Source organism: Lacerta agilis, chromosome 10, assembly GCF_009819535.1.
Source record: "Lacerta agilis isolate rLacAgi1 chromosome 10, rLacAgi1.pri, whole genome shotgun sequence".
NCBI classification, from domain to species: Eukaryota; Metazoa; Chordata; class Lepidosauria; order Squamata; family Lacertidae; genus Lacerta; species Lacerta agilis.
Window position 1 is genome coordinate 40,433,330 of NC_046321.1, and position 17,688 is coordinate 40,451,017.

A 17,688-nucleotide genomic window follows, 5' to 3' on the forward strand; every position below is an offset into this window, starting at 1 on the left:
CTTTTACAAACACACTATCCTGCTTAAGTATGCAGGCTAGGCCAAGGGGGACCTCTTAAGTAAAAAAAGAAAAGAAAAAAGTGTAGGAGCCGGTGCTTCTTTGCTACAACATTGAAGTATTGCAACTTCAGAAAAACAGACTTTTGTGGAGTACTTGAATGTTATTGATGTACAGTTTCCCGTGCGCTTGTTAAAAGCGGAGACGTCTGATAACTTACAGTAGGAGTGAATGTATTCATGTGAAATACTTTAAGACCAAAACAACTGTGAAGTTTAAAATATTTCAGTGGGGTTTGTATTAGTGAACTTCATAGTTTCTCTGTGTCCTCGTTTTCTGCACAAAACATACCAGCTAATTATCAATTGGCACAAAGGCCTGTCCCCAGCACTGTAGGGGGTGTAATAGGTTTCTTCAAGAATAAGGAGTCTCTGAAGTGTGTATGGTAGAAATTCATCCCTAGTTTAAATATACAGTGGTACCTCAGTTCTCGAGCTTAATCCGTTCCGCGAGTGTTCGACTCCCGAAACTGTTTGAAAACTAAGGCGCTTCCTGCAGTCAAGCGGAAACCGCATGGGACGTTCGGCTTCCCAAAAACATTCACAAACCGGAACACTTTCAGGTTTGCTGCGTCCAGGAGCCAATTTGTTCAGGAGCCAAGCCGTTCGAGAACCAAGGTACCACTGTAGTGCAATTCTATACATACAGCGGTACCTCTGGTTATGGATTTAATTCGTTTCGGGATGCTATGCGCACCCAGAAAAATCTGTAACTAGAGACAACGCTTCTGGGCGCGAGGCACGATAGAGCGCTTCAGAGCACCTCACATGTGCACAGTGCACAAAGCACTTCTGTGCATGCGCGAGCGGCGGAACCTGGAAGTATACACTTCGGGTTTGCCGCAGCTGTAACCTGAAGATTCCGTAACCTGGAGGTTACGCAACACGAGGTACCACTTATCTACTTGGAAATATGCCCCAATGAATAGAATGGGATTTACTGCCAGGTAAGTATAGGATTGCAGTCACAATCCCATATATATACAGTGGTACCTCAATTTTCAAGCGACTCAGAAGCCAAGCGTTTCGGAAGCCGAACACTGAAAACCCAGAAGTAATTGGTTCCATTTTCGAATGCGCCTCAGAAGTCGAATGGTTTCTGCTGCATTTTTTTTTCTCCATTGACTTTGCCGACCGCCCTTTGTGCCTCGGTTGTCAAAGGTTTTGGGAGTCGAACAGTCTTCCGGAACAGATTATGTTCAACAACCGAGATACCACTGTATTTTTTCTTATTGAGCCAGGGTTCAATATATGGCAATGCATGGAGAGCGCCTGTTCTGTATTTCTGCCACTGGCTCTGAAGCTTGCAAGAAATTGTCGTTAGTCGGGCTGATTTGCCTATAATGTGGACTTGTATGAATTACACAATAACAGATCTAGTTTTCATCAGGATAATCCTTTGAGCATGGTATTTATGGCATGAGTGGCTGCTGAGGAAAGATTGGATTTATGACAGAAAGAAATAGAGGATCTGTAGCCCAGCATGGAAATAGAAAAATTATAGAGTGATCAGTGAAAGGGTTAACCGTGGGCCACTCTTCATTTACTTACACTATAGAAAGGAAACAAGTCAGTTTAGAGTCTGCTGCTGGAAATGGTTTAACTTTTACAAATTAACTGGGCAGTGCATACTTTTGCATTTATTTCACCAGTTTCATAGACTTAACGTGACACTCATTACTGATTTTAAAAGAAAATTCATCATGATGTTTTTCATTTTTTAATCAAGTAAATAGATAGTGTGGCTGGCTCTTCTTTTTTTTTACCTAGGGATGACTTTGTAGCCATGATGTACGTTTCTTGAGGTCAGAAAAGTTTCCTGAACTTTTCGTTTCACCAGGTTTAAGAAAGGACAATGGTTTTGTGTGACAATATATTTTGGTTCATTTAGTTTTGAATAATGAATGTGTTATGAAAATTAATTAATTAATTATAGAGCTGCAAAATAATTTGGAAATATTGTATCTTTATGTTAGAATAGACCATTAACAGCCTTACAAGGAGTGTAGCGCAACTTAATGTTTCTTAAATCTCTTTAGTTCAATCACAATAAGAGATAGAAGAACATGAAGGAAGAGGACCTTAAAAAATCTTTTTACACTACAGAATTTTCATGTTTTTGTGACTTTTACCCAATGCATTGTTTTATTCACCCACATTCAAGTTTTCCCAAGTGTGGTGTAATCTTCTGTTTAGTAACAACTGTTGCCAAGCATAACTGCGGCAGGTGCCTGACTTACTGGTGTACTCAAGTCTGTACCGCTTTTGCTCAAAGGATACTGTTTCTCTTAACAGAAAGATAGCTGATGTGCCTGCTCTTAATTAGTAACCCCTCCTCCATAGGCATTACATGTGGCAACAAAGGGGTGGTTTTCAGTGATTAAGGCCGACGAAAAACTCTTGATTCTAAAACATTAAAACGAGAATATGTCTTGTTTTTCCATGATCAATAGAACTATACATTCAGTAGCCAATACAGTAGTACCTCAGAAGCTGAACGCCTTGTGACTCAAAACGTTTTGGCTCCCAAACCCGCAAACCCAGAAGTGAGTGTTCTGGTTTGTGAACATTCTTTGGAATCCGAACGCCCGACATGGGTTGTACAGCCAATCGGAAGCCGCGCCTTGGTTTCTGAATCTTTTAGAAGTTGAACAGAGTTCTGGGATGGATTCTGTTCAACTTCCGAGGTATGACCACTTGCTTTCTTGAGCATCTTTTTGCTGTGTTGGTGACGGGATAGGAAGCAGGGGGGGGGGTGAATTCCTTCTATTGCCACAGCTTCTTTTGAGCATCCTTGTTTGAACATCCAGCATCACAGAACTACTGGGGGGGGAAAGCTATCTGTAAAGGCACGAACATCTGCAAACCGCTGCCACTTTATCCCTAGGCTGGAAGTTTAAGACTGTAGGCTGCACTAGGCTTGCAGCTACCTCTGCCAGCTGCATTTGCAAGCGAGGGGTGGGGAGGAGAGTGAGGCTAAAGATACTCTGGTTGCGTGAACTGGAGAATCGGCTAGAGTCAAATTTTCTGTGCACCAGCATGAAGTGAGACCTGTTGCATATAGCTAGCGAGAGGGGAATCAGATTTGGTGGCAGCCAAAGTGGGTGTGTGAACAGGCCACAAGGTTTGCTTCTCGGGCCGACCTTTTTACTATTAAAAGACTGGTTGTAAACAGAAGCAAGTGTGAAACTGCAGCTTTGGGTGGTGAAAGCAGGAGCCTGCAGGTCTGGCGACCCAGAATGCAGTGTTTGTCTTATGACTCATGTAACTCCTGTTTCACGGAATCTGTGGCAAAGCTGCTTCAACCGAGGCAAGCATTTCATTTGCACTGACGCAAAGTGCTCATGCACTGACTTGTGCAGCATTTCAGGGCTTGTGAAAAACCTTAACTCTGGTACTATGGCACTAACCCGTTCGCAGGGGGGAGAGTGTGTGTATAACTTATACTTGAATAATATACCACGTTTACATATCTCAGTTCCTTTTGTAAAAGGTGCTATTTCTGTATTTAAAAAGCTGTATTGTTTTTGATAATGTAAAGCTGCTTCATGTTTATAACATTGCACTGCTAGTTTATTATCTTGGTATTAACGTCTCAATTGCTTGTGGGTCTTCACTGGTTAGAAATTACGCTCTGCCTGTCTTAGGTTCTTTGCTACACTCTGCATTCAAAACTATTAAGAGCACACACTATTTGAACGGGGGGGGGGAAGCATATTTTTATACTTAAATTAGATAACTCCTAATCTTTGTAAAATAATAAACATAAAGCCAAAAGTAAAAGGGACTGCTTCTTTTTGTTTCTTGCAAAAGTGCCAGCCACTATGTATTTAATAATTCCTCAGCTCTGAACACAGTTGATCACAGCGATCCCATGCATTTCTTCCCTCTGACAGCCAAATGAGATGTACCGGTAGTTCAAGGTGTCCATTATAAGGTCTCCTGACATTTCTCCCCACCACAACCACTTTTTTTATTAAAAGTATCTTACATAGGCATCCACTACTTTATTGGCCTAAATTGTACCTTCCCCCATATTTTCTGCAGAGAAGCAAACAGCAATGGGGCGGGGAGGAACATGCAATCCTGCTCACCTTGAATCGGGTTAGTAATGGTGCTGCTGCTTAGCTTAATGGGAAGTGGAGGGGTCAGTGCAGTGCAAATGCACAGGCAGGAGCACCCAGTTGGCTCTGCTGGCAGATTTGCACTAGGCTACCATTGCCTAGTCCCCCCCCCTTCTATCTCCCATTAAGCAGTGGCAACCAACTGCAGGTCAGGAGAGTGGAGATGCCCAACCATGCCGTCCACTACTGAATTCAGGCTTACAAAACGGCATGGAATGATGGATTTAAAAGTGCAACCCACCCTTAGTACTGTATCTTTAGTCCAATTTATGTGCCCCTATAGTGCCCCCCCCCCCCGGCAAATACAAATGTTACTAGGCTCCTAGTAGCTGTTCATTCCCTGGTTAGAAGATTATCTAGATCAGGTATTGGCAAGGTTTTCTGGCCATGGGCCGGATCAAGCCCGTGGAGATAATCCGTGGGCCGGACATGGGCAGCGTGATGTCGGAAATCACGCCTGAAGCGGTTTTTGGCGTCTGGACATGCACAGACATGGTTTCTGGTATCTGCGCATGTGCAGATAAAATTTCCAGCACCCCTCAGCAAGTCGCCGCGCTGCGCTTCTTTAGCGCAGCGCATGGGGCTTGCCAAGTGGGTGGCTCAGTTTGTGGGCCGGTAAAACGGCCTTCGTAGGCTGCAGGTTGCCGACCTCTGATCTAGATTTTATCACGCAGCCATGGATGGAATGCTTGCAGAAAACCTAAGGGCAAATTCCAAGTTGGGTTATTAACTATTCTTATTTTATTTTTTTTGTTTATAATCCAGGAACTGGGATTCACTGTGGCTCAAAAACATGGATAATATAATACACAGAAAGCTAAAAACATAAAAGAGAACAGCGAAAAAGTAATGATATAAAAATTATCAATTCTTGTAAACGAATCTAGTACAGTGGAACCTTGGTTCTCGAACTTAATCCGTTCCGGGAGTCTGTTCAACTCCTGAAACTGTTTGAAAACCAAGGCGCAGCTTCCAATTGGCTACAGGAGCTTCCTGCACTGAAGCAGAAGCCGCATTGGATGTTCGGCTTCCGAAAAATGTTCACAAACCGCAACACTTATTTTTGGGTTTGTGGCGTTCAGGAGCCAAGGTACCACTGTACATAAACAGCACAGTGCTATTAAAAGTTCTTTTTAGCACTGCCTCCTGGTGGAGTACAGAGTCAGGTTTAAGGTGCTGGTTTTGACCTTTAAAGCCCTATGCTGCCTAGGACCCTCATACCTACTGGACCGCCTCTCCATGGAGGACCTTAAGGTCCATAAATAACAACAGTTTGCAAGCCCCAAGGAGGTTAGATTGGCCTCAACCAGGGTCACAGCCTTTTCAGCTCTGGCCCCAGCCTGGTGGAACACCCTACCGCAGGAGATCGGGGCCCTGCGGGATTTGTCATCTTTCCACAGGGCCTGCAAGACGGAGCTGTTCCACGTGGCCTTTGGGTTGGACTCAGTCTAACCCCCCCCCCTTTTATGGAATCCCTTATATGGGGTTTTGTATATAAATTTTCCCTCGGCTCTTTTTGCTGGCCCATGAATAGTTGACCCCAGTGAATATTTGACGTTTTCTCCCCTTATGGCTTTGATCTATGGGCTACCACTAAAACGAGGCTGCATTTTAAACTATTCAAATTTATATTTCAATCAACTGTTTGTTTGGGTTTTGGTTTTTGTTTTTAATGTTTTTGCTGTATTTATATTCGGTGTTAGCTGCCCTGAGCCCGGTCTTGGCCACGGAGGGTGGGGTATAAATAAAAATATTATTAGGTCCGTTCCCTAAAGCATGCTGAAATTTAAAAAAAAATCACCTGCCAGCAATGAGGGAGCTAGTCTGGCCTCTTGAGGAAGGGCATCCCAAAGCCTGGAGAGCAGCCACCGAGAAGGCCCTCTCCCACATCCCCACCTGTGATGGTGAAAGGGCAGAGATACGGGCCTCCTCTGAAGATCTCTCAGCCCAGGCAGGTTCCTATATAATAATATGGTCTTTCAGGTAGCCTGGGCCTAAGCCAGGTGGCTTCATAACCAGCCCTTTGAATTGTGCCTGGAAATATACTGCTACATGCCACCCCCAAGCTCCACAGCAGTGTGATATTCCAGGGAGTTCCAGGCACACTTGACAGCAAGTCTTGTGTTTCCTTTTGGACAATGAGGCACAGTGGAGACTGTGGTGTCTTTATGATATATGGTTGGTTTACATGTTTATACAACCCAAGAGGGCCCCTGATTGTCCCATAAGGACAGCAGCATCCTTGCCCTGCCACTTGCGTTGCTCCCTCAAGCCACATCTCTTGCTAACCTATTCCCCGGCTTTTTGTAACTGGGAGAGGCCAGATTCCCTTTTAATCCTCTTGTTAACAACCCTTTGCCCCCAGGCTAACTCATCAAAGGAAATCATCTTACATGTTAATTTCCTAGGCCTAGAAGTGTCTAATACACAATTTAGGAAGCTTGCCTATGGAATTAGTCTTTCTCGCATACTAATTTAGGAATTAGAAATGTCTAGTACACACTAGCCTTGATTACATTCCAAGACTTGGGGGTCTCATACATAGCTTTAACACAAGCCTTAATTAAATTCTAGCATCTACAAGTCCTATAGCAATATATATCCAAGGACAGTCAAGTTTTTGCCAGCACCACAGGCTGGGTTACATAATGATCCTAAAAGAAACCTAGGCAAAGAACACATAAGACTTGTCAAAGAAGCGCAGCACATTTTCTTTGAACAAAGTTTCTTAACCCGTAGGCTGCATACTCACAATATATTTAAAGCACGTTACTTCCTCCGAAGAATCCTGGGTAATGTAGTTTTACTCTTACAGTGTTACAATTCTCAGCAACCTTAGCAAACTACAACTCCCAGGATTCCTTGGGAGAAGTCATGTGCTGTAAACATTTGGTTTAGTTTAGCCTGCAGTTACCCTACATGTATGTTGACAAATCTAATACCTGACAAGAAAAGCTCCCTAAAGTGTGAAACTGCAACATTGTCATTGTTTTGAGGCCTGTGTTAATTGTGTGTGTATGCTCTAGATATTGGGCTCTGGAGAAAAATGAGTATTTAGATCAAATGAGACATGAGGCTTCCAAGAGTTCTGTTCTCTTTTTCTTGTACCACTCCCCATTCAAAGAATTTGTCTTGGTTCACCACATGATGGCAGTAGTGCTTGTGTGACAAACTGGAAAACTAAACATGCATATTTTTAAAAGGGCTGAGAAACATCTTAGTTTGGGTATTTCTGGGTGACCCTCTATAATTTTTAGCAACATCTCCTTTGGCTATCCTGCAGCTCTAAGCCTCAGACCAATTGCAATCATTTCTTTGTGCATACTTTATTTCCTGATTTTTTTTAAAAAAAATTATTTTTAATAATAAAATGAAAACCAAAAGTAGACCATGCTGGTCCATAAGAAAAAAAACCCTCTAAAATCTTTGTTTGTATGGTACTTTGAAAACCACTTAGAAGCCAATCTTAGCATTGAACAGCAAATAAATACCAGTGTGGTGTAGTGGTTAAGAGCGGTAGACTTGTAATCTGGAGAACCAGGTTCCTGTCTCCACTCCTCCACATGCAGCTGCTGGGTGGCCTTGGGCTAGTCACACTTCTTTGAAGTCTCTCAGCCCCACTCACCTCACAGAGTGTTTGTTGTGGGTGGAGGAAGGGAAAGGAGAATGTTAGCCGCTTTGAGACTCCTTCGGGTAGTGATAAAGCGGGATATCAAATCCAAACTCTTCCTCCTCCTCCTCCTACCAACCAAAACATCACAAAATTGGGACAAGCTTTTGAGCTCTTTTTTAAAACAAACAGATACAGTGACTAGTAAGATACAGTTACAGGTAGGTAGCTGTGATGGTCTGCCATAGTCAAAACAAAATAAAATAAAAAATAAAAAATCCTTCCAGTAACACCTTAGAGACCAACTAAGTTTGTTCTTGGTATGAGCTTATGTGTGCTTAGTTGGTCTCTTAAGAGCTTAGTTGGTCTCTAAGGTGCTACTGAAAGGATTTATTTATTTATTTAGTAAGATACAGGTTAACAACAGTAGCAGATATGGGTACAATGGTACCTCGGGTTACAAACTTAATTCATTCCAGAGGTCTATTCTTAACCCAAAACTGTTCTTAACCTGAGGCATGCTTTCACTAATGGGGCCTCCCGCTGTGCCATCGGCACACAATTTCCATTCTCATTCTGGGGCAAAGTTCGTAACCCGAGGTACTACTTTCGGGTTAGCAGAGTTTGTAACCCAAAGCGTTTGTAACCCGAGGTGTTTGTAACCCGATGTACCAATGTATTAACATTAGCATTATCACACATGCAATGTTGTGTGGAGCATGCTGTCCGTTCGTTTTCTTCAATTCTCTCAAAACGTCCTGTCTACGGGCTGTGTTTTTGTTGCAATGACAACGTGCCAGGTGACATCAATGGAACTTCTGTACTGTTTTTGCTAGGGGTTCCAACTTGAATACAATATAGGGGGGCAGGTAAGCCCCCGCCTTGCATAATCAAATCACATGACACTGCATGCACGCTATTTGAATCGCAATGCCCATCAACTTTTTTTTGGGGGGGGGGGTTGTTCCTATGGGTTTGGCATTCCTACAGCTGGGGATATACCCCCTCCAGTTTTGCACAGGCTATGTGACCTAGAGTGCTTGCAATGGTTTGAATTCAGCTGTAGTAAAAGCCAGTGCGAGATTATCATTTCTCTAACCCACCAAAACATAGTTTGCTTGAAACTGCTCCCACAAAGAAATCTGAAACCAAGAGTTTTTTGTGAAGTGGGGGAGGGGGGAACTACTTAATAGTCTAGTCTGGACTTTAGCAGCACCAAATTGCTTCTCTTAATGCAATTTCCAGGAGAACTTTTGTGCAATCTTTACAGAAAGTAGCATATTCGTGCTTGCCTGTGCTTGGAAACGTATCAGCTAATTTCATTCGAATGAACTGAATGTAGCACAATGCTTCTGCATCTCTTATTTTCATTCCCCATTTTATTGGCCCATTGATTCCATATAATAACATCCCTTGGTGCTGTAGGTGAAGCCATGGGCTGTGTCAGCAATAACCCATAAATCAATTTGAGAACTGATGAAGACATTGGAAACCTCTAAAGTCCCACACATTATGACAGGGTCATCAAATTTATAACAAAGCAGTGCAGCTGCTCACACAGGAATCAAAACTTGAATGGCTATAATTAAGCACCAACTTAATAGTCAACTGTCTCCTTTTGCATAAATTGCTAAATGTTGGAAAATGTTAGAAAATACATTTCACATAAGAACTTTGATCGTAAATATGCCTGACTTTTAGAGTCCCTTCTTGACCAACATGTACTTCCTTTAAACATGATCAAAGCACCCAAGAAGAATAAACTGTAAGAAAGGATTTCTAAGTCTTTACATATCTAGAAGAACTTGAGATTGCTTGCTAAAGTTCTATGCTGCAGTAAATATATTAATTAATTTGAGTATTTTATGCTGATAGTCAAATATATATGTAGGGGTTTACAAAATACAACAATAAAACAGCATCCAATAAACCTGACAAATCAAATCAATAAACCAGCCACAGTAAACTGCAGTAGAATCAGCACAACCAACAGGACGAAAAACAACAACAACAGGGAAGAGGCTACCACAAAGGAGGCCCTATATTTCCTTCCTCCACTGTGGGGATCCTACATACAATTTATTACATGCATATTATATCTCTCCAGAATTGCAGTAAGCTTGCCCTCTGTAATGTTGGGCTTTCTTGTGTTTGCAATTATGGAGGGATATAATTTCTTGAGGATCATTTTTCTAAATATTCTGAGCCCAGTGCTGGATTGAATCACATTCAGGTGTCTCAAATTCTGCTGTACTGGAGGATCACTTTGCTGTCATAACTAATGTGAAAGATGCATTCCAATGCTCTAATCCAGCAAAGGAGGAATGAATAAAACACCTGCCTTATACTGAGTCAGACCATCTCACTTAGCATTGTCTACACAGGGCACTGGCCTCTGGTTCCTCCCCCAGTTAGCTAAAGCTAGAAAAATAGCTTTTGTATGCTGATTCCTTTGTTGCGTATGCATGTCCAGATGCTCATCTGCATTGCAAGGTGTGTTTGGAGTTGAATCATCAATGCACAATAAAATACAAGGAATGGGGGACACACATTTTCAGAGGCAGTGGAATACAGATAGGAATGCACATCTCCAAGCAGTATAAACGGAGAAATCGAGCAAATTCCACTCAGGCATTTTTCCAGATTCTGAACAAATAGGTGCACTAATGTGAATGTCACAGTGTTACCCTATCTCTAAACCCTTGCAGCATAAATTCTGTCTCCGCCATGCTAAAATATTCCAACAAGCTTCAGTTTCTCTGATTGCGAACATACCAGCAGCAAGAACAGGCCACAAATGATTACTTCTCATTGTTCCACTCTGTAAGAAACTTGCAATTTTTCATGTTTTGTGAACAATTGAAAATTCAATATGCTTTAAAAAAAAAAAAACTTTCTCCTGACATATATTCTATGAGACTATCAGTCTCCAAAGAACTGCAATAAATAGGCTCAGCATGGAGCAGCCGATTTGTGTTTAGAATTTGGAGCAGCCATAAGATAATGCATTCAGGCTTCCAAATGTGTAAAGATTTATCATAGTTTCCCCAGAGCACTTTGGGGGTTGGGTTACAAGGAGAATATAGAGAAGGTTTGGAATGTATTTGTGCTACAAGGTGGGCCAAGTTTCTGTCCTCTCTGCTTAAAGCTGCAATTATTTATCAGGTCCACTGATCCAATTTTAGTTGTTTAATAATGTGATGCACCATAATCAAGCAGTTACAGCCATAAGCTTTTCCTCTGAGCGAAAAGTTGAATGCCTCAGAGGTTTGTTTGTTTGCTCGTAGCAAATGTTTACGACCCACTCTTCATCTATATGGAGACCAGGGCAGGGTACAAAACATAACAGAAAAATAACCCACTGATTCATAAAACATAACACTACATATAAAATGGACGGACCATCAAACAAACAGGGCAGCTACAAACAACAGACCAAGTTAAACAATGATAGTTGATGCTGCTTACTCTATGAAAAGATCACAGAAGAAGAATAAAATTCTTGCTTCTCTGGCAGTCCTCAGTTATAGAGCTTTTGGAAATTTGTCAAGGGTTTCACCCAACTAGTTGTAGTCTAGCAATATATGGAGCCCCACAGGTCCTCAACACATATAGCTGAGTATCCGAGCCAGAGCACATGATTTATCATAAGTCAGCTATGGGCAAACAAAATCATGTGCTATGCTCAGATTTGGGTTATGATGGTCTTCTGCCAGCACACGGATGTGTTTCCCCCTGACTACTTTGGCACCAAACATATTCAATTCAAATCAATGAAGGGGTTTTACTCATTGGGGACATCATCCACTGATAACATATCCTCAATGAGCAAGGTTGAAGAGGACCGGATCTGTGGAGAACTCCTCTGTTTATACTCAGCCCATTCATTTCAATGGATCTTGTACACCAAATGTTTTCATACTGCCTTAAGGTATGTCGGGTCTGCAAATGGAGAGGAGTGGGAACTGGTTTCTTTCAACTGTTTGCTCTGAATATAAAACATATTAAGTAAAGAATGTCAGGTGACCTCAGTGTGCCTATTAAAAAAAAATCTTTTCTACATATTGTATGGATTATGGCCCACCCATAATACTTCTGAAAATGAAAGCTGATTGAAAATGGTAGTTCCAGAAAACTACAACAGTGCACTCTGCAATTTCTTAACATGAACATTCGAAAATCCATTTGAAGGTATAAAAATGAGACGTTGCCAGCTCTAACCCACCTTTCTCATAACCCTGTGTGTCCACAGAGAATGCCTGTTGGATCAAACAATTTTCAGCTGGCATTAATCACATCTTATTCAGGCGGTTTCTCTCCTTCCCCTTTTACCTTCACAACAACTAGTGAGAGGTAGGCTAGATTAAAGGATGATGACTGGTTTAGGATCACTCAGTGACTTTTCTGACCTTAACATGGACTAGAGAGCTTGGGTCGCCTCAGTCCTAATTCAACTCTCCAACCACTATACCATAATTGCAAGGTATTCATCACCTCCTATCTCTGGTCACCTAACCAACCAGGAGTCTTCCTTATTCTGGAAATTCTTCACTGTCGAAGGGCCTTCCGTTTGTTGAGAGCAGGGCTTGGTTTGAGCCCCACAAGCATGTGAGTGTCTTCTGCTCACTTCCTTTAGCACAAACGTGGAGTAAATGCAATCATAGTCTTGCTCATTTTGCTTAGGGAGTATGAAACAATAGCTCTCAACAAGATTTCAATAGCTCTCAACGATATTTCTTATTGCTTCCTTGTGCTGAAACAGTCTACTAGCAGCATATTAAACTAAACCATGCTGAAACACCAAGGCCAAAGTCCAACAGCTGACTTTTAAAACAATTCTTGCCAATATTCTCACAGATTCAGCACTAGATAAATGCACACATTTTAAACTTATTTTCTTTTAATGGTTGTTCCTGGTTCTAAATGGGATTTTGCTGCTAGCCAGGGAAATTAAATGCTGCAGGATGCATGAATCATTCCTTACAGAAATGATTTCTAGCAAATCATGTTGAGGCTTGGAGAGGATAACTTTTCCCTTGTGTCCTGTATTTTTCTTTTAAATGATCCAGGTAATTGATTGTTTTAATTAATGGCTGCAATTACTAACGAAATTAGGATAAAATATGGGAACGTGCAAGAGATTGGTGGAGCAAGTAGCACAAAGCGTCACAGATATGCAGCCGGCCCAGAGCCAATGGTGCCCTTCTGCATTCTGAGGGTTTTCTGCTAGGTGCAGCATGTGTGAGCTTCATTAACTATGAACCCCCAAAATTGGGATCCCCTCCAAACCTGTGTCAAAGTTTTATAGTCGTTTTGCAGCAAAATTAACCCCCTGCATACCTATGGATCATAGGTATCAGCCAAAACCCCAACATTGCACAATTCACTCAAAAAACTTTGGCACAGGTTTGGAGGGGGATCCCAAATTTTGGGGTCTCAGCCTTCCCTGCCAGTATAGAGTCATTCTCAGCTTATTCTATGGCATGGAGGCTAGGAATTGCACTGTAACTAGCCTCCAGGCCATAGGAAGGGCATGGAGATATCTACTCACACCTAATCAGCACATCTCCCTTGCTAAGAAAAAGCATGACTGGCTAGCCACCATAACTTTGCCTGGACATTTTTAAGGTTATCACCCACACCTTGAATTGTGCCTAAAAGCTGACATCCACATTTCTCTACAGATAAGGGGCAGGTGGGAACTTTCCAATATATATTTTATATAGCTTATGAAAGTTCATATGGAGAGAAGTGCTAGCTAAAATATCCTGGAGCCAGGCCATAAAAGGCTTTATAAATCAAAAGTAGCACCACAAATCGTGCCGAGCAGATAATCAGTAACCACCGCAGTTGCCACAAAGGTGGCCTTTCACAGCAGCCCTGACCTAAAGACATAAAGCAGCTGAAACATTTCCAATTGCTTTTTCTCCCTAGAGGGGCAAGGGGAAAGGGAAAGAATCCTTCATCTCTTTGGATCAGGCTGCTGCAATCACAAAAGCAAAGTCAGAACGAAGGTGGCAGCAGCCTGGATATGTTATCACTGTCTCCTTACCTGTTACTGTAGATGATGACGATGATGACGATGATTTCTATACCACCCTATCTATACCTGTAGATATCAGGGTGGTTAACAACATAAAATTTCAATATAAAAAACAAAACAAAATACACAATAAAAATATGAACAAAAACAAACCAACACAGGAGTACCTTGATTCTCAAACTTAATCCGTTCTGGAAGTCCGCTCTAAAACCAAAGCGTTCCAAAACCAAGGTGTGCTTTCCCATAGGATTAATCCATTCCAGACTTTTAAAAACAACCCCTAAAACAACAATTTAACATGAATTTTACTATCCAACAAGACCATTGATCCATAAAATGAAAGCAATAATCAACGTACTGTACTATAAAATAAACAAGACAGTATTATAGATGATAAAAATTAAAATTACTTTTTTTCCTTACCTGCACTGATGATAGTCGTTGTTTGGATGGGGGCTTTTATCCATTTCCACAGTCACACAATTAATCAATCAGTAGCTGAACTGGGTTCCACACAGTCACAAAAACAAATTAACCGAAAAAGCTCAAAAACAAACAAATAGCAAAAACAAAAGCGCCAAGCTTAATCTGTTCTGGAAATCCATTTGACTTCCAAAATGCTCAAAAACCAAGGTGCAGCTTCTGATAGGTGCAGGCACCCCGGAAACAATAGCCGACAGCCACATCGGATGTTCGGTTTCCGAAAAACGTTCGAAAACCGGAACACTCACTTCCAGGTTTTCGGTGTTTGGGAACCAAGGCGTTTGAGTACCAAGGCATTTGAGAACCAAGATACCACTGTAATCCCTCCTGCAACCAGTGCTATTCTTCTAGAAAAAGAGGTGTCAGAACTCACCATGAATGCCTCCCTTGTTCTCTTATAATGACAATGACACCCACCTGAGAGGAGCCAGAACTGAGTTCTGGTGAACTCCAACTGAAAAAAAAAGCCCTGTCCACAACCCATTTAAAAGGGCATTGGGTGTCAATTAGCCAAAGGCCTAGTTAAAGACGCATGTCTTTGCTTGGCGCCTAAAGGTATATAATGAAGGTGTCAACCGAACCTCTCTGGGGGAGCCACTGCAGAAAAGCCACTTTTGAACCAACTTGCATCATCGAAGTAATTTTCAGTCTCATGTTGTTGGGCTTAGCAGACAAAGTGAGCCTGAGTAGCTGGAGCAGTTCACACTCTGGGAAAAAAGGCATGAATGATGGCAGCAAGACCCCCCTGGCACAACCTGTAGACGATGGTACCCTGTATCCATCTCTTGCAGGATGTGTCCAAAACTTTCCACACCAAACCAGTTATGAAAACCAAGGTCTGCTGATGAGATGAGCGACAGAAAAGACAAAAGAAGTCACCAACTGGAATCAGGCTTTTGCTTTTTTCCCCTGGTGTTGCAGCCTCCTAAATGCAGACTGTTCCTGGAACTTTAATCACAAAGCGTATAAAATCAAAACAAGCTCTTTTGTCACCAGGCGGATATTCATCAGCATTACTTTGTTATGTAAAGTGCCTCAGGCAGTGGTGAAGATTGATCTTGCTGCCTTTATGTGGCTGTTAACTGTGGTGTTCTTCCCCCTGCTGTCAGGCAAAACAAACAGGGGCGGGGTGGGGGTGGGGGTGGGAAAGAACCACACACCGAGAGAGAGAGAGAAAGTCTGGTAAAACAAGCCTCTGGTGTCATTGGGAGCCACTGGCATGGATAGTTACAACAAAGAGTTACTCTGCTTAGCTCTGCTTCTCCGACAAGCTTCTGACACAATAATCCATCCTTAATTCATGGATGTTGAGCACAACCACCCTTTTGCCTCCGGAGCTACAGGCAAGTTATCAAAACATGATCCTGCAAACACATTTCCCCCCCCTGGTGGCATTGTCCTCTGAGTCCTTGTAGCACCACCAGGGGGCTGAATGTGGCACTCGCTTGCTGTTCAGCTTTGCTTCTGCACTAGCAGAGAAGTTAAATGTATTTTCTTTATCATTCAGAGGAAATGCGTACACTATTACAGTGAGGGGAGCAGCCTTGCAAACCTGATCCTTTAAAATGGCTTCGGCATGGTGAGAAGACAAATAAAAGTTTGTTATTTTGTACTTTTTATAGCACATATTTTTGGATGCTCAATATGACAAACAGGTCTTCCCACCTCCATTTTGCTCATAATGCAACAACTATGAAATTAACTATCAATTTTCCTTAAGTTTAGATTTTTACTCTCTTGCGGTGGTTATATTTTTAGAGATCCTTGATCATCTATCAAGTCATATGAAAAACTATCTAGCACTACTAACACATTTACCAAAAACATATACATTAATTAGATAATAATGTATTGCAGTGTAAATCTATGTCTATGGCTATTGATGTTTGATTATTTTTGAAAAATACTTTCTAAATGTCATAAAGAATTCTTAGCTATAAATAATATACCAGGCACCTGATTTTAAACAACATGGTGCTGAGTTTCCATTTGACAGAAAACATTATCGAATTTTAAATGTATCACACTTCGCTGAAATGCAGTTCAATTTTTAAATGTAATCTAAAACATCTCGATTACATTAGACATTGGCATGGAGGCAAATTCTGTCTCCTAAGAATATTTAATTAGAGTAAATCACATTCCATCTCAGAAATGGAACAAAAACACACCTGGGGAATGGAGGAGACTGTTTCATGAGTGATACAGGAGAAGGAAGCGAGAAGGCAGAATTAGCTACCAATGGCTACTATTCAAAGTGGCTATGGTTTCCCCCAGTTCTCAGAGATACTTTGCCTTTTAATACCAGTTGCTGGGAATCACAAGTGGAGCAGGTACTACTAAACTGAAGTCCTTCTGGGCTTCCAATAGGCATCTGGTTGGCCACTGTGAAAACAGTGGGCCTCTGGCTTGATCCAGCAGAATTATTCGTATGTTCTTATCTCTTTAAACTAAGCATCAGATGCTCTTATATGTGTCGATTTCCAAGTGAGAAGGCTTTCTCTGTTGTGATATGACCTCGGAGAGACTCACTGGTCATTCCAGCACCAGATGAACACTTTTTTAATCTCCCAGGTTTCAAAACAATAAGCTGTGAGTGTACTATTTTGAACCTCTCTTTATTTTTCTCTCTGCTGGGAATGTTAAGGCTGCAGGCTGTTTTATGATATTGGTGGGTTTTTAAAAATTGTATTTTATCATGTTATGCTTCTGAGCGGTTATTGAGCGGCCTTCTATAAATATAGTAAATGAAATAATGAAATAAATCATGACCATTTTCTGATGTCTGCTGAAAGCTGCTTAGGGGATAAATCCCGGAACTGAAAATATATACAGTATATATTAAGCCCAAAGAGATACAGTTAAGGATTTGATATCAAGACACATTAATTGCACATGTGCCATGGGATTTAAATATATCATGGCATCCAATGGTACAGTACAAGCAAAACACTGAACATAGTTTGTAAAAAGGCAAGGAGAGCGTTAAAAGGAATAAAGGCGTTATTTTTCAACAGTTTTTCAAGACTTCACAAGCTAGTTAAACAAACAGATAAAAGAGACCTAGAAAGGAAGCATATCCTATCACCAAAGAGCCATTTTAAATAGTAAAAATATACATCTGGTAAGAAAAGAAGGAAATGCGTATTTTGTACATTCTGTAAACTTCTGTGCTAGTGTGAAAGTTGATATCAGAACAGAGAAGTCCCATATATCCTGCAAATGATAACAATTCAAACAAACAATCTGAAAGCCACCCGCACGCTCCTCCCTACTCTTATGAACACTGACATGAATGCCTTCAGAAATGTAGAAGCAGTTTGTCTTTGGAGATTTATAGAGTGGGTCTATATTATATTTATATTATGTAA